Here is a 21,760-nt window from a genome sequence, read left to right as displayed (position 1 = left end):
TCACCTTGAAGTACCACTTGCATTCCCTCTTGAGCCAATTTATATTGAGGTAATTAAGTGACAGGTTGGAGTCATTTGGTGGCGTTTTCAGTCATATGGAAAGAGGAGGAAACGGCAGAATGTGCATCAAAGCCCTCTCTGAGGCATTTGGCATTTTTTTTTTTGTTTTGCTTTGTTTTGTTGGGAGAACAAATTAAATGCAATGACAAGAGGCCAATGTAAAGAGGGCCTGCCTCGCCCTGACTTCAGCCACAATAAATAGCCTGGGATCCCACCGCATTCGTCATATTGATTTTTCTTTAATGATATGCACAAGAAAGTAATTTCCTTGTCTCTGCATTGTCAGCGGTGACTAATCAGATTTTCCTGAGACAACCAATTCCACACCTCAAGGAAATGCTTGGCTACAGATACTGGTCATCCAAGTGACACAGACATCACCTAGCAGCTTGTACAGGTGCAATCTCTCTCTGCATGCAGGCCTGGAATACTAAGTGTGTACTTCCTGCACTGTGTCCTTGTTTTTTTAAAGCAACATGTGCACCCAAGGCTTTATGACCACGGATATGATCCGAGCAACGTACCCACAAATGCACATCATCCTTTCTTTAGGAAAGTGTTCACGTCCAGATATTTCTTTATGCGCTAACTAAAAACACGTACTCAGAAGGGACGACTAACTCCACCAGGCAGCAAGGTTGTTTGTGTTTCCCACCTCAAGTACCAACTAGAGACGCAGCAGCTCGCAAAGAAAACTGACCTCAGTTCATCACTACACATTTCTTTTTACAATGATCCATCAGCAGGGAGGCTCGAGTCAGTTTATGGCACGGTTTTCATGGACCAATAAACAACGTAAAAGGCAAAACCTCCGATAGTTGATGTATTGTTTGTGGGATTTTCATATGCTTGTCTTCAATATTTAACCTTGGCCAAGTGAAATTTGAATAGCTAATCAATCATGTCATATTAAAGTTGAATGCTAATCGCCATCGGCTCATTACTATTTCACGAGGCGGCTCCATTTATGAAATGTCACTCAAAATAGTGTACCCACAAGCCAATCGATGTCAGCCGTCTTTCCGTCTGAATGTTTCATTTGCTGTAAATACAGAAACAGAGAGATATGGATTGGGGGCAGGCAGTTAGACGCCCACATGTGGTTTCTGTGCTGGGTGGAGGCACGCTGAAAAGGCATTGATCAGTGGTGGGGCTCAGTATACAGTTTCTTGGAGGCCTAGTCTAAAGCTACAACTAAGGCCTACCGGGGCCAAGACATCTGGAGTCAACTCATGACCTTTGAGGTTGGTCTGAGACCATGCTATTGATGGAAAAGCAGATACTGTTACTTCAACACTGGAAGTCGTCATTTTTCAATAACTGATATCAGTTTGTGTACAACGATTGTTGTGCATCACTGGAATACAGTATTTACTAAGAGGGTTAAATATTTTATATACTGATGTGTTGTTCATTTGTGGACATGTTTCAGTTACAGTTTCTTACATTATAATCCTTAATTTTGACTCCTAATCCCCATGAGCTTCCACAAAGTGGTCAGCAGTGTCCCAGAGGTCCACACAAAAACAATGACAACAAAAAATGAAATGTGTGAAATGTGACATGTGAGACAATAAACAGCAATAACCTTTAATGAAAACAGAAATAAATACCAAAAAATAAATAAAACAAAGCAAAAAAGATCCGAAACAACAATAACAAAATGTGTCGTGTAGTGACGTTTAATACACCCATGACAAAATCTGGCATCTACAAATTTTACAAAAGAAGTGTGGTTTATTTTTCCAGATGACAGTTTGCATGAATAGCAAAAGACTGGATTTTCATTTGGCCTTCTCTGATAGCCAAAATAATTGTTCGTGTGTCTCTGTAGACTTCAGACTTTTTGTCCCCGGGGGACAATTCCTTTCACAGTGCTGTTCATATGAAACAGCACACAGCGCACAGTAGTGACGTACAGTGACAGGCAGCAGTGAACACTCGGGCCTATTGTTTCAGGCAGCTGTGGCTTTTCCCCAGGTTTCAACCTTTGTTCATGATTTCTTGTGATCATCACTCACTCGCATATTTTCCAAGACTGGTTGGATGCTTCAACTCAGTGTGTCTTTTAAAATGTGTTGCTGATGTGGCTGACATTCAGATCTGTGGTTTCAGATGCACATCTTGCACAGCATCTGTACTGTTCTACTGGAATCTCGACTGATTTGTTCAGAAAAGTGTTCGCAGCAGCGTCTGAATCGCCACTCGCATTAATGATGCCGGGTGCCGTAAAACACAGTTCATTAGCTGCAAACTATGCGTTCAGGTCACCGTTCACCAAAAGCATGAACACGTTCAATGAGTGCACTCTTTCAAAACGTCACGCACAATGCTGTCAGTCATTCCAAGCATAGAAAGCTGGGCAGGACAGTTTTCAGGGAATGTAAAACCATACATGCTTTTTAAACTGATGATTGAGTTATTCCAGGACATAATCCACATCTGTCAATCCCAAATGTAGTTGTAAGAAAACAAATGCACTTTTGTTAAGTTGCTTTCTATGTTCATGTACATGAATCTGTAAGTTTAGTGAAAGGTGAAAGGTAGAGGTTGAAACTTACTGGATGGGTTCCACTGTCACAAAAGTTAATCACCATTTAACCTCTTCTCTGAAACAGCAAGCCAGAATGGGTGACGTGGATATGCTGATATGCAAACTGAATTCTAATGAATCATCCACTTTACACTGAAAAACGGCGTCTTTATCTGGGTGCCAAACACTTTGTTTTTGTGACGGTTGGTGTTTCCGGTGCTTTTATTTTTATTTGTCACTTCCGGTGTTGCTGTGTGTGTGCGCTAACTTTACCCTTATCTTCTGAGGCTCCCTTCCCCCCTGCTGCGTCGAGGAGTGATTGGTCACACCTGGATTCACTTCCGAATCAGGACTGATATTTATACTCTGCGGAGACGCTCCTCGACGCCAGAGTACACTACGTCGTTCCGTGGTACCGTTGGCTTCACGTCTCTCTAGTAGTACAACCTTTTGAGATTTCGCTTGTGAACTTTCTGTGTGGATTAACCCTGTCTCTCCTTTGTTTGTTTTCCCGGCCTCCTGCGCCCACACAGCCCAGCACTCTCTGAAGCCTTTTTGTGTTTGTTTGCACCACGTGCCTCATCGCCTGAACCTTTACTTTTCTGTTTGTGAAAATAAACACTGTTCAAACCTTCTCCGTTTCCGCTTTTGGGTCTCCCTCAGATCACACGTCACAGTTTAGAGGTTATGAGGCACAAATACGTAGGAATTTTTAAAAAAGACAGTACTGGAGCATCCTCGTCATTCTGAAAAATTGTACTTTTGGTAGCCAACCTGCAAACCTGTGCCTGATTAAAGGAAGTGGCTGTGAAGCTTCATTTTACAGATGATACATTAGTTCCTAAATTTCACAACATTCTTCTCAGTTGTTTCCTCTCGCTGGACCCTGCTACAGCAGCTTAACACTCATTGTTACACACAGATATCGGTAAAGCCGCAATTCTTGTAAATAAGGTGGTGTGCATTGACAAAAACGATAAATGTATTCAGTGTGAGCAGCCATAGCAAGAGCAAAAATCCTCATTATCAATAACCGTGGAACAACAAAGTATCGCAGAATGATGGGGATCACAAAGTTTCTATTATTTGTAAAATATCCATCAGGATACAGTCTGTATTCACAACTGCAGGTGAACTAATCATGTAGAAAAGGTAATATAATTAGTTATAGTGAGTACGTGTGTTAGCCCTGGCCATAGCTGCAGAGAGGGGACTGTGTGCTGACCCTGTGTGCTGAACTGTCCTCTTGTTAAAACTGCTAATACAACTCATGGATGAAAATGAAATGATCTATTAGTACATGTATTCATCTCAGTCTGTGACTCTCTCAGCCCAGTGCGCCTTGTGACCCAGACAGTCACTCTCAAAAAAGCTTATTTACGTCCGCGTCCCCACACACGCTGAATAGAAATTCTAGATCGCGAGCTTGACCGGGAGAATTTGGCGGTGCACCAGTTGTTGCGTGCTGTAGCATGCTACTCGGTTAGCCGGGTTCATGTAGCGTCGCTGCGGCCTGAATGGCAAACATATGCAGTGTGAGAGACTAGAACGGACATTAAATCCACTGTATGGGACCATTACGGTTTCCTGTTTGGCAACAGCGAAATTGGACGAAGATTAGCATCAAATTAAATCTCGAGTAGTTTGTGGAAACACTTCAAACACGCCATTGAGGACCATTTCTAACAGACACATTTTATAGTTTGTTAGCTGTGCAGAACACAGGAAGAACATGTGAATAACTTTATATAAACCCAAATGACAAGTGGATGCTAATGTGATACAGAGCTAATTCATCGCTTTATGACAGAAACGTTCTTTGATGTCGTTTTTTTAATAAGCTTTCTTTCCCTGACTAGTAAACAGCAGGCAGCCTTATCTGCTGTTTTACAAACCTGTCACAGCTCTCAAATGAGGCCATTATGTTAATTGAGAAAAAAGTAAATATCATCAGATTATACAGCTTTTAGTGAGTCGCTTTACTTCAAAGACATGAAAAAAATCAGAAAGGAGAAATTAGTTTACAACAAAACAAAACAAAATAAAATTTCCCCCATTAACACCCCCCTCAGCCAAAAAAACCAAACAATTGCATGCTTTGTGCCACTTTTGATCGGTAGTAACCAATATTCTCTTTGGTGAAAAAGCCGAGCGCCACGCTGTTCTGTTTCAGAAAGCCGAGGCTTGTGTGTGTCAGTGTTATCACACTTCAGCCTCATGCTTGATCTCTCTGCAGAGCGGAGAATGGGAGGAGGTAGCACAGTGTGTTTACCAAACAGGCTGTGTCATACGCGTCTCTAAACTTACCACCCACTTCTGCACGCTACCTCGCACTCCCCCTTCTCTTTGTAGCCCTGGCTTTGGTGAATTTTCCTGAAATACACATATTCACCACTGCCAAGGGCATAAACAATTATCAATCAGCTCTAATCCACTGTTCCGCATAAATAAGAGCTTCTCACGCAGTTTGCTGAGCTGTGCTGTCATTTTCTTATGACTAATAAAATTTGACTTGGCAGAGGGAGGCCAACATGATGCATGACAAGTAACTCACATAGGGGTCTCGAATCCATTGCAACGCTTACTCAGAGTTAGTTTGCTGCCTGTGCACCATGCCGGTATTTGTATGTACATATAAAGTGTAAAGAGTGTCCCCTCAGGCCGCTGAAACAGCCTTTAGACCAGGCATGCCCTAACTATTCCATGAAGGGCCGCGTGGCTGCAGGTTTTTGTTCCAACCAGGTTACCAGGTCAGGGTAATTGTCAGCTGAAGACAGATCAGCTGATTAAATGAGTCCAGCCTGGTGTGCTTCTCTTTGGTTGGAATGAAAACCTGCAGCCACACGGCCCTTGATGGGTAGTATAGTAACTGCTTTAGACCATCGCAGACACTAAAACTCTCTTCTGAAACCCAGACTAATTGAATTACCTCAGGGTTAGCAGCTCATTAAGGCTGGGCGACCCACCTGCTACCCTGTTTAGTGGCGGGATGACTTGAAAGATGAAAGATCGATTCATCTAAAACAAAAGAAGAAGCTGCAGGAATAACCATCCCAACGCTGACTGGCCGATGACGAGGATGGTGTACACGTATCGGCCTGTTCGTTTGTTCACTCCTGCTCAAGAGATTTTGTTTTCTGCAGGACGCCGCAATGCTGCGAACACTCATCGTGGTTTTCTAATTTCAGTCACACCTGTGTTTTCAGACTTCCTGGCCAGCCATTTGAGAGGTAAAAAACAACTTTGCTTGTGGAGACACGTCAGCTGCTTCTCAAGCCACTCGTCCCCATGCTTTTGCAGCATTAGCTGCACTCAAGAGTGAATCTGTTATTTTTGGGCAATAACAAAAGTTGGGCTTGAAGACTCGCTGTGAGAGGTGGTTGAGGACACACACGCACCACATTCAGATATATTCTCTTCATAGATAAATGCGTTATGTACAGCGTGTGCCATTTTGGATATGCAACGAAAGGGAGCAAAAACACACAGTTGTAGACACGGTGTATAATTGCCTCCCTGTACCCTCCTTCAGGCATTTCTCCAGTCAGAAACCACGAAACACCCAAAGGCAACTGCTTGTGTGCATAACTCTGAGACACTACAAGTGAAAATGATTAGACTGTGTGGGCCTGTGTGAACATTGTGCACTGGAGGGCATTTGTTTAGCATGCATATTGTTTGGTTTGTTTTTACCGTATGGGCTCATCAATAATGCAGGGTGACTTAACCAGCAATTACAATGATGAAGACATCAAAATGCAAAACAGAGGGCTGTGCTCTCCTATCCAATAAGAGTTGTCTGCAAAGGGAGGACTACAGACTGGACAGACTTTTAATTAGTGGGCTTTGTATCCCAGCCAGGAACAGCAGATTGGCTGCTTGCTCTTTCTTGTCATCATAGCCATAGAAACCAAGAACTTGAAACATGACCATTTGAATTATGGGTAATTTAGTGTAGTAACAAAAGGTTGATTGACAAATCGCTTCCATTCAACTTCGATCAAGAAGATGGATAAATGTGTGAAAACTATTGACTGGAGGAAATGGATGTTTTTATCATTTTGTGCTGGGCAGTCCCTCCCTGGTGCAGAAGTGACTCTGTTGGCCAGAAAAATCACTTTGCCAAGTTACAAGCAAATAAATTACAAAGATGTGTGATAATTATTTTCCACCCTGGTATTCCAGGGGGACAGGCAGGGATCTTCTACGGGAAAGTTGAGAAAGTTACATTTTCCAGCAGCCCAGTTCATGGATATTTTTACTGCTTGGGTTTGTCTCCTGTTTGATTTTTTTATGTAATTGGGTAAATATATTGTTTTGTGTGTGTCTGGTTTGCAAAATTTGCATTAAATAAGACTGAGAGTTTTTTAAAATGACTGTACTTTTTCTCCCTAATGTCACACTTGATGTGTCATGAGGAAATGGACCCACTGTATACTCTATACTATACCTGAACCACGTTTGCTGCTCTAACCTCTCAGCATTTCAGCTCACTCTGTAACCAGACTGGCTGCAGCTGCTTAACTGGCTGCTGTTCATTTCTGTGAGTGGCTTTTTCACTGTTCAGGCTGTACTTTGACTAAGTGTAAATATATCTTTTTTTATATCGAGGGACACACAATTCTGAACTTGAAATGATTCGATTTTCTGTGACGGATTTAATTTCACTGATGTTTATGTTTGTGCAGATCAAGGTTTTTTTTGCCTTGATGTGAATTCATAAAAGGTCAAATGTATAAAGCTCACAAAACTGTTTCTATCTGTTTCACTTTTGGCCGTACACTGTTCTGATGAGCTGTGTTTATCACTACAGGGGGGGCTGAGACACGGCTGAGGTCATGAGGAAGTCCTAAACAAATAGACGATGTATTGATGTTATTAATATTAATAGTTTCATTTCACCTGAAAGATTTAGAATAGGGTAGAATTGTGATGATAATTCGAGTTTCCATGTAGTCTGTTATTTCCCGAACTACAAATTATACACAACACGCTTCAGTCGCCAGTGTCGTACACGGTCACTACTCTGCCTCTGATTGGCTAGCACTCTTTGCCTTTGTTGTTTGGGTTGGTTATCTGTAGGCTTGAGGAATGAGATTGGTTGGGGTTAGGTTAAGAACCTCAAGGTGAGCCAGTCAGAGGGAAACTCTTGCAGGAATTAAACCATTGCTCAGACAACACACAAACCAAATGAATGAACTGAGCACAAATTTGAATGCATGTGTACATTTCCACCTATGATAATTCACCTTACTGTGAAGAGCTGGCTTATTTGCACATGTTTGCAGATTGCTGCCATATCCTGCACATTTGCCTTTGTTTAGAAAGGTTAAAGCAGAGCGCTGCATGGTGGGCAATCTCTCTGCCTAAGGGAGCCTTCACCCGCACTGACCTTGGTTTTGTTTAAAGTAGAGTCTCTTGTCTGACCTTATCGGAGGACCTCAGTCTGGAAGGAATGTCCCTGTCAATTCCGGTTTTCATGGAAGACTTACACTATCTCAGCTTCTCATTCTTTGGCCACTCTTCTCTGGGGAATATTGGGCTAGACTGCAAAGAAGTCAACAAACACAGGAAAACCCAACAAATGTAGCTCGTATTCAGGTCTTTTTGAACAGTTTTAGTAGTGCAAATTCATAACTGTAAAGGCATACATTTAATCAGAACAACCCAATCCAAAGGACAATTCTGTGTACTTCCTACATGAGACACTTTCCAAATATTTGACGCCATTATCAATGAGTCACTGACTAAGTGTCTCAAACCTAAAAACTTACACAGGTTAGGCTAGCTCAGGAGTTAGAGTGGTCCAGGTACAATGTTGGTGGGTCAGTGGATGAATGCTGGCCTGTGTTGTAAAGTGCTTTGAGTGGTCAGTAAGACGAGATAAGCACCATATAAATGCAGTCCATTTACTTCATTTTATTATGTCATTTAAGCTGGTGATGTCTTTGTTTTCATGTTAAAACCTTGAGTACTGCAGCTTTAGGACTTTAGGAGAAGACATTTGCATTAAAGGTACCATTTTATCCTGTTAAGACTCAGGAGCACAGTGTCAAAAAACAAAACTTCACAAAAAAAAATCTTGAACTGAATTCTTGTAATTTGTGAAAGTTAAATGAGAATCTGACATGGCTTTTAGTGCCTGATGAATATGTTGCCTGCGAATGAAACGAGGTTCTGACTGGGTTAGATGAGGAACACCTGACACGCTGCTTCTATGTGATCACGGGTGCTAATACCTCCTTTAATCAACACAGCTTGGTCGAAGGTATTCTGAGGGCATTTGTCTCACCTCGCCAGCGACACTCGCTGGCAGATGCTTTGCATATCAGGCCTGGTGGATCAATATGTTATTAGAGAACAACCTCTCGGAGGCATGTCAATTAATTCTGGGCTGTCAGCCGCCCCCCTTGCATTGTCCAGTGGGGCTGAGGGAGAGCAGTGGGTGTCTTTTTAACTTGGGGCCTGTGGAGGATTTGCGACCTTAGCCGCTTCAAGGTTCCATCCACCATACCTAAGCAGCGGACAGTTAGGATTAGTTGTCCAGTGATCACATGGTAGACTTCTATAAAATATACTGAAACTGCAAACTGCTGAATGCCACACATACGTGCAGTATATACAACAGCACATTCACCATGTTTGTGACTGGAAGTATTAGCTTCTCTGCGTGCTCGGTGGATGACAGCCTCTCTGCTGCATGTCCTGCTATGATCTGTGTCAGCTATGTTCAGACTGTCCTTCCAACGCCTCAACAAGACGTGTTTCAAGTTGTCCTTAAAGGCATGAGTGGCAGAGCGCTAATCAGTGTACTCAGAAGATGTGTTGTCATGCTAATATTAATAATAAAGTAAGGCAGCTGTTTAGCCCATTGTTTTTTTAATACAAATGAATTAATGTCATTTGTGCGCTGTCAATTTTGCTCTCGCCTGAACAAACTCCACACTGTAGAGCATGTGGGAGGTGCCAGGATAAAGGCATGACTGAACTGTGGTGGAGACTTTGTCTGGTTGCAAACCAAGAAACAAACACAGAACAAGTATTATTAATTATGATATGCTTTAGTAAGGTACATATTGTAAGAGCATGAAAGTTACCTCCTACCTTGGGAATAGCAGTTTGACGAGTACTTTTTCAGGAGCTTTTAAGCACCTCTCATGGTCTGATAAGTTTGCTCCAGTAGTTATCAGCAGATGGTAGGTTTGATAACTGCCTCACCTTCCACTGATCTGTGACAGCTCATCTATACATTCTCCATGAAACCCGCTGACGCTCTCTCCGCTGACGACGACCATGAGACGTGGTGAGAAGTTCTGGGGAAAAAGCTGTTGTAGCTTTATTCTAAAAGTGCCAGGAGCCAGAAGAACAGAGCGCCGCTGTTGCTCACACACTCCTTGTTTACAGATGTACATTTCATGCTCAGTAAATTCAGGGATTAAACGCCAAAAATTGGAACCAGTTGTTGCCTGCTCCTAGAACTTTCTCAAACTTTATTCTCCTCTCCGAGTGTGACATCTTTTGTTTGGCTCATGGTTCTGTTGTGTTTTGGAAACTATTTTGCGTTTGTATAATTTGATGTAGCTTGACAGGTTTCACAGGGAGGATGTAAAGGCTGTAGCTGTAGATTTCACTGCATGTGTTAGCGTGTTCTACCTCTCTTTACTGAGATGTAGAAGGATTTTATGCTCCTGAGGAGGACTGGATACTATTACCACATATTTTCTGTGTCAGTTTCTGCATGTGGGAATAGCTGGGTACTCTGTAAATGCACCATGGAAGAGTTGAGTGTAACGTGTGCCCCTCCTCCACCCTGCCACAGACAGAAGTGTTTGCACAGACAGAAAGCAATGAGATAACCTCGATGACTCATGACACTTTTATAGAAGGCTCTTTTCACCTAGAAGTCTTCACACTCTTCGAATCAATGCCTTCCAGTGAGCCGCCGCACCATCAATATGTTGACGTTCTCTTTTTGCCGCCTGTTACAGTTACCTCAGTTCTCAGAATTTAACATCACACAGCAGGGGGACCGAGGGACCGCTTTCTTGAAGTAAAACCTCCAATACAGCCCGTCCAGCCATTTTCTAAGACTGACCCCAAAATCCAGCACTCTGCGCAGATTTCTCTCTAGACATTTGAAGTAAAGCCGTTCTGCCGGCACCAGATGACAAAGATGGAGAGACTATTGTTTAAAAATGTGACTGATGGTTTTCTTGCCAGCTCTGCCTTGAAGAGAGAGAGATGGTGTTGATAGATGAACCAATACACTCCAAACTCTTTCTTCTTTAGGTTTGCTGTGTGTGTTGTTTGATTCACTTTCCTCCTGCTGAGGTGATATTTCACCCCTTCGCTGTGACACGGCGCAGCAGTGTCGGTCTCTGGCTGTGGATGTCTTCATTAGGTTACATCTCGGTGTATTTTTCTTTTTCGGGTTTCGACTGCTGAACTGAAGGATGTGTCGCAGCTCTTTGCTCGTCCTCGTTTCAGTGTTTCAGTTGAACATATCTCATGACATCTAATAGCGCGTTATCTGAACTTTAAAAAACACGGCACGCAGTTGTGTCTGAGGTGCTGCATTAAATCAGGTGAGAGAGGAAGGAAGCACGGTGATCAAACAGCTGCTGTTGCCGGAGCGAGGTAAAGAAAAATCAGAATCACTTCATTAAAATTATACATATAGATGTGTTGGAGGAGGAAAATGTCTAAATGCAGAACGGCTGCCTGTTCAACTCCCACCCCCAGTTAAACTTATTCTGTCTTAAATACATCTTAATTACCACTCCTCTGTGGCTGCCCCCATCGTTTTTTTCCTTTTTCCCTTTTCACGTCTTCCCCCTCCCCCTCATTCTTTTCACGCCACCTCCCTTCGTCATCTCCTCTTTGCACCTTTGCGACCAGACTGCCAACCTCTGGGGATGCTACTTCCTGTTGATATGCAGAGCGCCTCTCCTTCCAATCAGTACTTCTGAAAGGTTGTTACTAATGGTCCCCACGGAGGAGAATCAACCTTGAATACGTACAAGGCCTCTGCCGGCATTTTGTAGGTGTGCTGGGCTCTGGGAGTGTCACATCTCGCTTCCTCCCTTGTCTCCGCCAAGGTTCAACGGCAATATAATGTCTGTGAAATGGAAATACAGCCAATTCATCTGGCTTTTATCGTCTCACTGGAACTTTCTAAATGATTAAATACGCACAACTTTATTTACTAATACCCAAGGATGTAATCAGAAGGATCTGGTACATGAACATAATAATCTTGCAATTAAGACGATGCTCTAATAGTGACTGTTGAACACACACCATCAAATTATCATTCACTTTGTGTCACGCTATCATAAGCACCTGTGCTGACGTGTGTTACACCACCACTGAGAGAGTTTTCATCGCAGACGTGAACCAGCTGCATGATATACTGTGATGGGCAGCCCCAGACTTGAGCTTTTGAGAATAGCTTCATTATTCTACTGGGAGAAGTGCATGGATGGGAAGAGGCATTCCATATGTTACACTTAACAACCAATGAAGCTGCGATTCAGAGGCTTGAGGCAGAAAGAGCTGACAGCGCTCGTCCACACCCCTGGCTTTCTGCAGAACAGCCGAGGCAGGCAATATTCTAACGATAATTAAGGGGTATAAACCATGTCATGCAGCCATTAGAGCAAATAGCTGGCAACCAATCAGCTATGACATTAATGGTAGAAACCAACCAGAGCTTTATAATTCAGCTGTGTTGCACGACAGACAGTCTGTTTTAAGAATTCCACAGTTTGGTGAATAAACTCTGTTTGAGTCAATTGACAGTGACTTTTATGTAAATGACTGTGTTTTGTTTTCATTGTAGGCAGGGTGTCATTGCAGGAGGCGGCAATTGATGCTGTGAGTTGAATTAACATATGAGCAGGTACTATGTGCAGGTACTTGTGTACTCATACACATAGTACATGCACACATATAGTATACACACAGTTACTCTTACTGGAAGCAAAAAACTCATCAGTGTTCACACTTCCTATGATTTTTATTACAGTAAGAGGATTATGGTCATCTGATAATTATGTACAGTGCAACAAAAAAAATTTAGCACAGAAAGTCCTGTTTAAATGTGGACGACCGTAAGCAAGTTCATTTTGGACCTGGTTTTCAAGCCCTCTTCGTCAGCATGTCCCTAAACCAATCAAACTGTTTTACCGATGGCTTCTTATCCACACTGGATGGAACAATAGGTGCACTTGGTCCCAACAGAGGTCCACACACAGTGCATGTTTTCCACCAATCAGAGCTCAGCAGTTACAGGGGGTTCATAATGCAGCTCCTGAGAACATTTACCACCAGCATTATCAAAACATCAAATGATTTCTTGCTGAAGAACAAAGTTGCATCAAAACTTTCTGCACAGTGTGCCAGCTGAGAGGTGCAGGGAAGGGCAAGAACAACATCAAAGGAAGCAACAAAAAAAAAAAAGAATACCGTTATGGTTGAAACATCACACACTGAAATCCCCCACCAGTGTGTTTGGTGCAAAATCATTTTTAATTTAAAGAACAGTTCACCTATAGTTTCATCAGGCTCGTCTGTATAACGGCAGGATTCCCTCATGCCATGATACTCACTAAACTGAAGCAAGTAAAGTAAACTCAACCTGGAGCAGCAAATTAAGCTGTTAAACCTTTAAAAAGTGTTTCCAATATCGCTAAATGTATTACAGTTAGCAACACATTTCGTTTGTGCTTTGTTTGTCGGTGTGCACATGCAGACTGATTATATTGCCAGAAAGCAAGGCAAGGATGAAAGAAATGACCTTGTTCTTTGTTATAATGATGATGAAACTACACAGTTGTCCTGGTGAGCCTAACCAGCAGCCTGCCTGACTTCAGATCAGATCCAGAACAAGTCCTGAAGGTGTGCCAGTTTGTTCATTCAGTCGCAGCTGGTAATAGCTCTTCATTAGCATGGAGTGACTGGGATAATTCGCTTTTTTGATCCTGTTCAGTTTATTATTCCATATGCCATAGCTAATCATTCACATGCCAAATATGTCATCTGAAATCGATTAAATGAAATATAATAAGAAAAATAGGAATAAGAATATTGGTAAATTCTTATTATATCACCATTATTTATTTTAGCACTTATTGATATTGATGATTGATTGAGGGCGTCACCCTCACAGCAGCTGGACTCACAAGAGATCACGCGAGTCAAGAATCTTGGGAAGTCAGGCATTTGCGGCCAAACTACAGTCATTTCGGCAAGAGTTTTGGTCTCCTACCACAGCATATGATTTGTTGATCTGATTGTTCGAAGTTAGCCTGTGAAAGGCAGTGAAAGATGGACGTCAGGTTAGCATGACCTCCGTTTCCTGGCTAACCTCCGGATCGACTCGAGAACCACCCCTGCCCATGTTTTGCTCTGTGCATGTTTTAACCCATCACCCACTCACAGCGCAAACTGCAGTTACCATAAAGCCAAAGTGACTGCCAGTTACTAATAGGGAGGGCAAACAAAACTTTACCAGAAACAGACTTTTTACTGTGAAGTTTTTGTTTGACAGACTTCAGTACTTCAGAAACCAGACATGAACACATTAATGCACTACTGCACTGTATCTTTTGCATCGTTTTGGACTGTGAATGCTGGGGTGTAGAGTGATGCATTTGGCAGTTTTTTTTAGATGCCTGTCTTTAGAATACATGACAATAAACTTGATGCACCCAGATTACAGTAACAAACTGACTTCCTGTATGTTCCTCCTTCACTGTGAATATCTTACAGTCGTCCACTAAAACGAAATTGAATAGGGTTACTTGGATTATTGCTAAGCATTTTTGATAATAAAAGCCATACTATGCATCTCTGTTGCCAGCAAACCTAACCTGCTTTACATTCACCTATGTTGATGAATTGATTTTACACAATTTGGCATTGTCTTTGTTCATAATGGGCCACTTGGAAGGATTGTATGTTTACTCAGCAAATGATCAGACAAGAAATTACTCTTAATGGAAACTATGGATCCTTCCCAACCTCATTCTTCGCATGCTCACATCTCAAAGATCTGCTCCTATAGACAGTCACTGACAGCAGCAGAATTTACAGCATGTTGGAAGGTAACCAGAGCAAGACTTGTGTGAGAACTAAGAGGATGTGCTTTGTGTGTGGCTGCACATGTGACACAAACTGATAGTTATATCAAACTCTGATATAGTTATATAATTTTAGACTTCTATACAAAGTAAATTCAGCTACTGTGTCTTTGCTCCTTGTTGGTTCTTTTTTATTTTTATTTTTTTGTTTGTCTGCTGATCTAATTGGTAACAGAGAATAACAAAGAAGTCACTACAACATATTTGAATCTCCAAATAATTTGCCGTGTGTGTTGTTAAAATGAAAATTTTCATCAACACACTTTTGACTTAATAGAAGAAAACCTTGATTATGTGGTTCATTTTCTGCTCACATAACATAATTGAATGGAAAATAAAATTCTCAACAAATACATGTTGCAGCTATGCAGGTGTGTGTTATACTTCACATCAGAATGTTAAGTCGAGGTTTCATTGCAATTGAGAGCGCAGGAGACAAGCAGGCAGAAGTGTGGACAGACATCAATCTGGATGCTGGTCCACCGCACTGCATTTTCAGTGCATCCATCCATTTTTTAACACTCACGTATTCTTTTCAGGGTCATCCTATCCCAGCATGCACTGGTTGGAAGGAAGGGAAACACCCTGGGCAGGTCAGCAGTCCATCGCTGGTCTAACACGAACATTCGCATTCACACTCACATCCACACCTAGGAGTAAATCAGTTTCCAGTTCACCTGGGAAAACTGTAGCACCCACAGGACACAAATACAAACACATGAATAAAAATGCTGTATGCCATTTCAAACAGCAACAAACACATCTTCTGGGTAGATAGCAGACTACTCTCCACCCATGCTTTCCTTTGCATTATGTAAATGAATCCTTCTGGATGTAGGCTTAGTTATAAACATCTGTCCTGTCTATTAGCTAACTGAAGGAAAACAGTTTAATAAGCAGGAGACAGCTGTGCGCAGCTGTGACTGCTATATAGTTAATACAACAAGTGTTCACAGAGATGCGTCATTGCCAGTGGTGCTCCCAGAAATTTTCCATAGGGGCCACTGGAAATTTGTGGGTGGGTGCGGGGGTGGTTATCTTGACGACGCCCTTGGTCATCCCCTCGTTGAGTAATGTTTTGTTAATGAAAACCACACACCTGTGCATGGCCGTACCTCAGGAGAGGAGTATTACGGTGCCTAATCTTTCAGCAGCGTGTATGTCACCTCTGGACGAGATGGAACATGTTGTTTCACCCTCTGCAGTTGTATGGAGCAGAGATATATTAATTAATTGCCAAAGTGGTTGGTGAAAGTGCCTTTACATTAGTGGGCATAAGGCGAGGAGGAGGTGCTGCTGCTCAATGTGTGCAACATGCATGGGGAGTTTTTTTTTGCTGTGGAAAAGATGGAGACAGCATAAAGCTAGTAAAGATTATAAACAGACTAAAGGCAAGAATCCATGATGTCAGCCTTAATGCAACCGCTTTTTTGATGAACAGTTCCACTATTTTTTCACATCTACTGCTAACTAAGCTAGCTCTTTGTGCAGCTCAGATTAAGTGGAAAGCAGGATCTCAAGAGGGACAGAAAGACGGAGCAGACGCAATGCACAAACTCGAACATGGAAGTGTGAAACTCGAAAACCAAAAGGTGCCTAAGCCTACAAGAAATAGGTCAGACTGCGAGACGTAGCTGTCAGACTACTGAGAGAACAAAACATTTTTCACATGCTGCGTGGTGCTATTACAGCTTGTGCTTTCAGTCTTGGTGTGATTCAGGATGTTGCAATGTGGGGAAAGCATGGGGAGCAGGTCTTGTAGAAAGTACAGTTACTGGTTGAACATGTCTGGAGCTGCGCACCTGCCACATCTATAGCAAACAGCTTTGACTTTATTGGCTGCTTGCATCTGCAGCTGTAGCTGTCAGACATGATTCTCGAAAAATAAAAACTTTATCCTGGTTTCAAACTCGGTCTCATTCGCCACCGTTGCCTCTGTGCTGCAGCGTATACACAGAAACTAAGAAAGACACGTGAACCAGGGATCCTTAGCTTAACATGTACAGAAATAAAGACGAGTCAGGTCGGAGCTGACCTTTACTTTCCGCTGATGTGTTTAATTTGAGCCAGAGGACTTCTTTATGTTTTGTCTAGGACTGACTTAGTGCTTCACCGGGCGCAAATGTTCTACACCCAGGGCGGCGGGTGACAGACGGCTGACATGACTTATGTCCCACACACACACAGTCCTCATCATTCTCAAATACAGAGTTAATAAAAAAGTATAGTATAATACAAAATCATCACTGTACTCTCATAAATGCAGCTGAGCTAACCGCTAAGTTATAATTAAATATACGATTATTATAATAAATATTATTATTGTTAAATCTAATGCAATTTAATATTGAATGCAGTATTATATTCAAAACTGCTTCTACTATAAGACACCTTTCTATTCCTGAGCGTAGTGCAGCAATATTTTACAGAAGGTAAAAGTTCTTCCACAGGATGGAGACAATAAATAAATAGTAAAGTGAAGGATGGATGAAGAAGTCTCAGCGGGTGAGTCTCTAGACCCCTCCGTTTCTCTGTCCCCCGCTCCCCCACCCCTGTCACCTGGAAGCTTTCTGCCAGCCCCCCCCTCTCTCTGGAAGCCAGAGATGAGAGCTGTTCAGACGAATGGCCTCGGGCGCAGGCCTCTACGCGAACGCTCAGCTCAACAGCCCTGGCTGTTTCAAGGGAGCCTCTCTTCGCTTCAAAAGCTTTCTACGAATGAGAACCAAGCTGGCTTCCCACCATAGGCTGCCTCCATAAAGACCTTTTTCAGTTGCTCGGCTTTAAATCAATATGAAAGGGTAGAACCACAAGCACACTCGGGATTAAGTGCAGAAAAGGGGTAGGATTTAAACTGACAATAAGCGATATTCCTCGATACCTTTAACAACTGATATTTGGAGTCGATTGAAATTTGGGATAATGTCAAACCTCATGGGAGGCTGAAAGAGACATATTGCATCCAATCAAAGCCTGACACAAAGCTAACAGTTAGACAGAGGAATACTGATCGCTGTGTGGCACTACGCTTTGAAACACACGCTGTGTGGCGTCTCAGTCTCAGCCCAACCCGTACAAATGCCACAAAACAAATAACACGGGGGCAATTAGGAAATTAAATGTGAATTTGTTGTAGTACCGTTCTCCTTGTCAGTTTTGGTTCGTCACTTTAATCACATACAACTCACAGGATAATCTGAATCAGCCTGGAAACTGTCTTGAAATTTTATCCTGATGGATGACGGTGCTTAAATTCATGACAGGGTAATAACTACGAAACAAACTACAGCATACACAAAGACACCACGAACACAAGAACTCACATTACAGGCGCCTTATTTGTATTTACTCAGGATTCAAATACTAGAGGCCTAAGGATGGTAAAAAAAAACAAAACAAAGCACAGTCTCCCCCACCTATAGCTATATACAGCTGTATATTTCTGCACAAAAAACACACACACACACACACAAGCAGTGCCTTAAATTCAGCTCTCAGATATGTCTTTGAATGGTGTTGTTTCCATGGAAATGTCATTTTAACCTGCATCAGGACGTTTTCCATCAGTTTGCCTTCCCACAATTGTATTTAAAAAACAAAAAAAGCTGCGTGTGCCGGCTCCACCCGCCCAGAACTTTTGTTGACTCTAACAAATTAAAGCAGCATCCAGATGTTTCAAGTGAAATGAAATCTGAGCACTCAGACAAGCCAAGGAGCATCTCACTTGGCAGACCAACGAAATAGTAACAGCATTAGAGTTGACATAGTGTTTTATTACAGTCCTGGGCAATCACCAGGATCATTCATCTGCACATTCAAACTCTTTTCTTTCTCATTTGTCAACCCAGTGGCCTGGCTCGAGGCTTGAGCCGGGCTATTGCAAGCTAGCATGTTGTCTGTGATGCATGGTGCTATGATACGAAATATGGATCTCTGTTCAAGATGTGATTTTGAATGTCCAGTCTTGGATGTAAATGCAAAGACGCCGTTAGTCTGACCAGGAAAGGTCTTGATAAGGGTCTTTTTTTTTTTTAATGCTAAAGTTGATGTGTAGATCTTATGACACTGGGCAGTACATGACGTGCGAGGTTCAGGTCAAACCTTTTACTTGTTTAGGTGATACTTAGGTGACATTCCCATTTACCTCAGCTCGACTTTGTGTTTAGTTCTAATCAAATGTTAGCACGCTAACACAAGAACAAATGATAGACATTAAATCTGCTTAACACCAACATGTTAGCATTGTCATTGTCAGTGTGTTAGCATGCTGACATTAGCATGTATCTCAACACTGTGCATAAATGCACCTTCACAGAGCTGCTAGCGTGGCCGTAGAACATTTCTGGGTTGTGATAACTGTATGCACGTATCCACCTTGTAATATTGCCATACATTTCTGAGACATCTCAAACTGCTTTTTATTAACCAGTTTCTCACTAAAAGATAGCTAATGTTGTTTGTTTGTGTGGCAAGTTCATCTTTTTTATTCAGATTGTGTTGATGCTAGCATTAATGCCACATAATATTAACATGCTCTTCGAGCCCATCTGAGGAAATCTCATAACTTCAGACTGTTCCAAAAGCAGTTTACCAAGCACTGAAGGTCAGCACAGTAATCTTGTGTATCTTCCTATATTTTTGCACAGACCCAGCAATGAACATCTGGAATATTTATGATGGAAATTTCAAATGGCACTGTGAGTTTTCCAAGGCCGAAAGAGCGATAAACGCAATGAAAATGTCATAACGCTGTACTTGTAAGAAGTCATAAAACAAGTTACAACGGCACAACTTATTTCCAGAAGTTGTCTTTTCTCTAGCTGCATTGTTGCACTGCTGGCTGAATGTTAGCGGCGGTCAAACACAGTGTGGTTTCTTGACAGCTGCAGCTGGAGTTCAGAGGGAGGGTTTCAGGGAAGGCCAGTTTGACCGTTGCTTTGAGGAGGCTGTTATCCAGTGCAGAGTGTGCTTCCCCGGTTCACCCTCACTCAATCTAAGTTAGTTGAAATTCTCGATATATGACCCAATCTGCTCCTGCTGGCCATAAAATATTGATGGAAAGCCTTCAGGTCTGAATATGAGTCCACTGATTTTTGTTATTGCAATTTCTGCTCCTTCCTCTGCCCTCGTCAGCGTGATGCTAGTGTCGATCAAGCCCATTCGCCTTATTGCCTTTTGTCCAAGAAAAGCATAATGGCATGTTTATATATATATATATATATATATATATATATATATATGTGTGTGTGTGTGTGTGTATATATATATATATTGCACCATATCTCACACAGACTGAGTGATTGAACATAGACATCTTTAGGCAACAGTTGTAAAAACTTAGAGCACAGTCATATTTTACAGACTCATAGCTTCAAACCATTCAAATATTTATTTTCATGTCAACAAAAGACATAGGGTACTGCTTATACAGGTATATTTATTTCAACATGAACATGTCTTCAGATCTGCAGACCTACATTTCATTTCCAAACCCAATGAGGTTGCAGTTTCCAGTTGTCAAATATAATATTTGTATATATAATATAAAAAATCAAATATTACCCATGACCCTATTTTTCCAAGGTTTTGTGTGTAAGTGACTCATGGGGACAGCCATTTTTGAAAATGGTCCAGTAATCAATGAGAGAACGTGCTGCAATGCAATCAATGTATGTCATATGTACGACATCCAGGATCCTTGCAGAGATAGCTGCTATGTCGGTCTCACCAAAGCCACCAGACTCCATTTACAGAAGCAGTAATTTTATCATCGTAAAACACACTTCATTCAGACTCAACAGAAACAAAATGTAACTCACCAAAACCTTCTTGGTTCATCTTTTCACTGTTCCAACAATCACAACCAACTCTGGTTTGGTGAAATAAAGCCTGAATTCAACAAACTGGGAGAGAACTGAGAGAGGGGGCAGACATCAAGCATCAAACATTGTGCCTGTGAAAATTGACAGACTATATCACCATCATGGAAGTTTGGTCTAACTGTCACCTCAATCACAACAGGGTAAATGAAAACAGTTTTCCTTTTCCTTTTCTTTTTTTTTGTTTTTATTTTCCTTTTTACACCTCCGCTGCACCCAACAACAATTACCCCATACCAATTACTGAATCCAGCTACTGTGGTTACAAAGCATGCAGCTAGGGGTAGAACTATTCACCTGGCAGCGATAGTGTTCTTTACTTCTTTATTATCTACTTCTACAGGCCATGTGAAAGATCAAACAAGTTCTTTAGTCTGTCTCACATTTAAGGATTTAAACCAGCCTTTCGCCTACACTCTGCTGCGCCCATGCTGTATGCCCTATTGGACCTCACTGTGATCGGTCTGATGGGAACATATGCCCAGACAAATCCCCCGTAGCTTGACGGCGGGATATTCTCAGTGTTGATGGAGCTATTGATCACGCACACATTAAAATGATGTTGGCAGCGGTAAATGCCAATGGCGGAGAGGTCCATTAATCAGGAAATCAATGGCCCTGTCAATAGGCTGCACTGGCCCTGACAATAGATGGCGGTGTGGAGGTGGAGCTTAGGGTTAGCTGAGCAGAAAGCATTCCACTGCTGAAAGTCCATGTCTCACTGCTGAAGCTCTGTCCTGTCCTCCGCCACCCCCAGGCATGACTTCATCATTTACTAAATCCTTTTAGGGACTGCTCAGCCCCGCAACTCATTGAAGGCAGAGAGCGTGAGTGGTTCATGAGTCATGAACTGGTGGGATATGAGTAAGTTCAGTGTCAGCTTTCCTCCGCTTGTGCCCTAGAGACGGCTGCCTCCATGACTAAAAGCCACACATAAGTTAAATGCCCCTCGCAGTTGTCAAAGTAAAACATCAGCTGTATCGTACAGTTTGATGTTCGCTGGATTTTCCTGCGGCCGTGAGACTGATCAACCTTTATGGAACAATAACATATGATCCTTTTGAGGCCGTTTTCTGTTGTTGCTCCCTTGGCATGATTGCATGTGACAGCAGGTCCTCGAAACGATTAAAGAGATTTACTCGTGGCGT

Source organism: Chelmon rostratus, chromosome 20 (genome assembly GCF_017976325.1).
Source record: "Chelmon rostratus isolate fCheRos1 chromosome 20, fCheRos1.pri, whole genome shotgun sequence".
Lineage (NCBI taxonomy): Eukaryota > Metazoa > Chordata > Actinopteri > Chaetodontiformes > Chaetodontidae > Chelmon > Chelmon rostratus.
The sequence above is the reverse complement of the archived record's forward strand: the minus strand, read 5'-3'. Positions refer to the sequence as shown.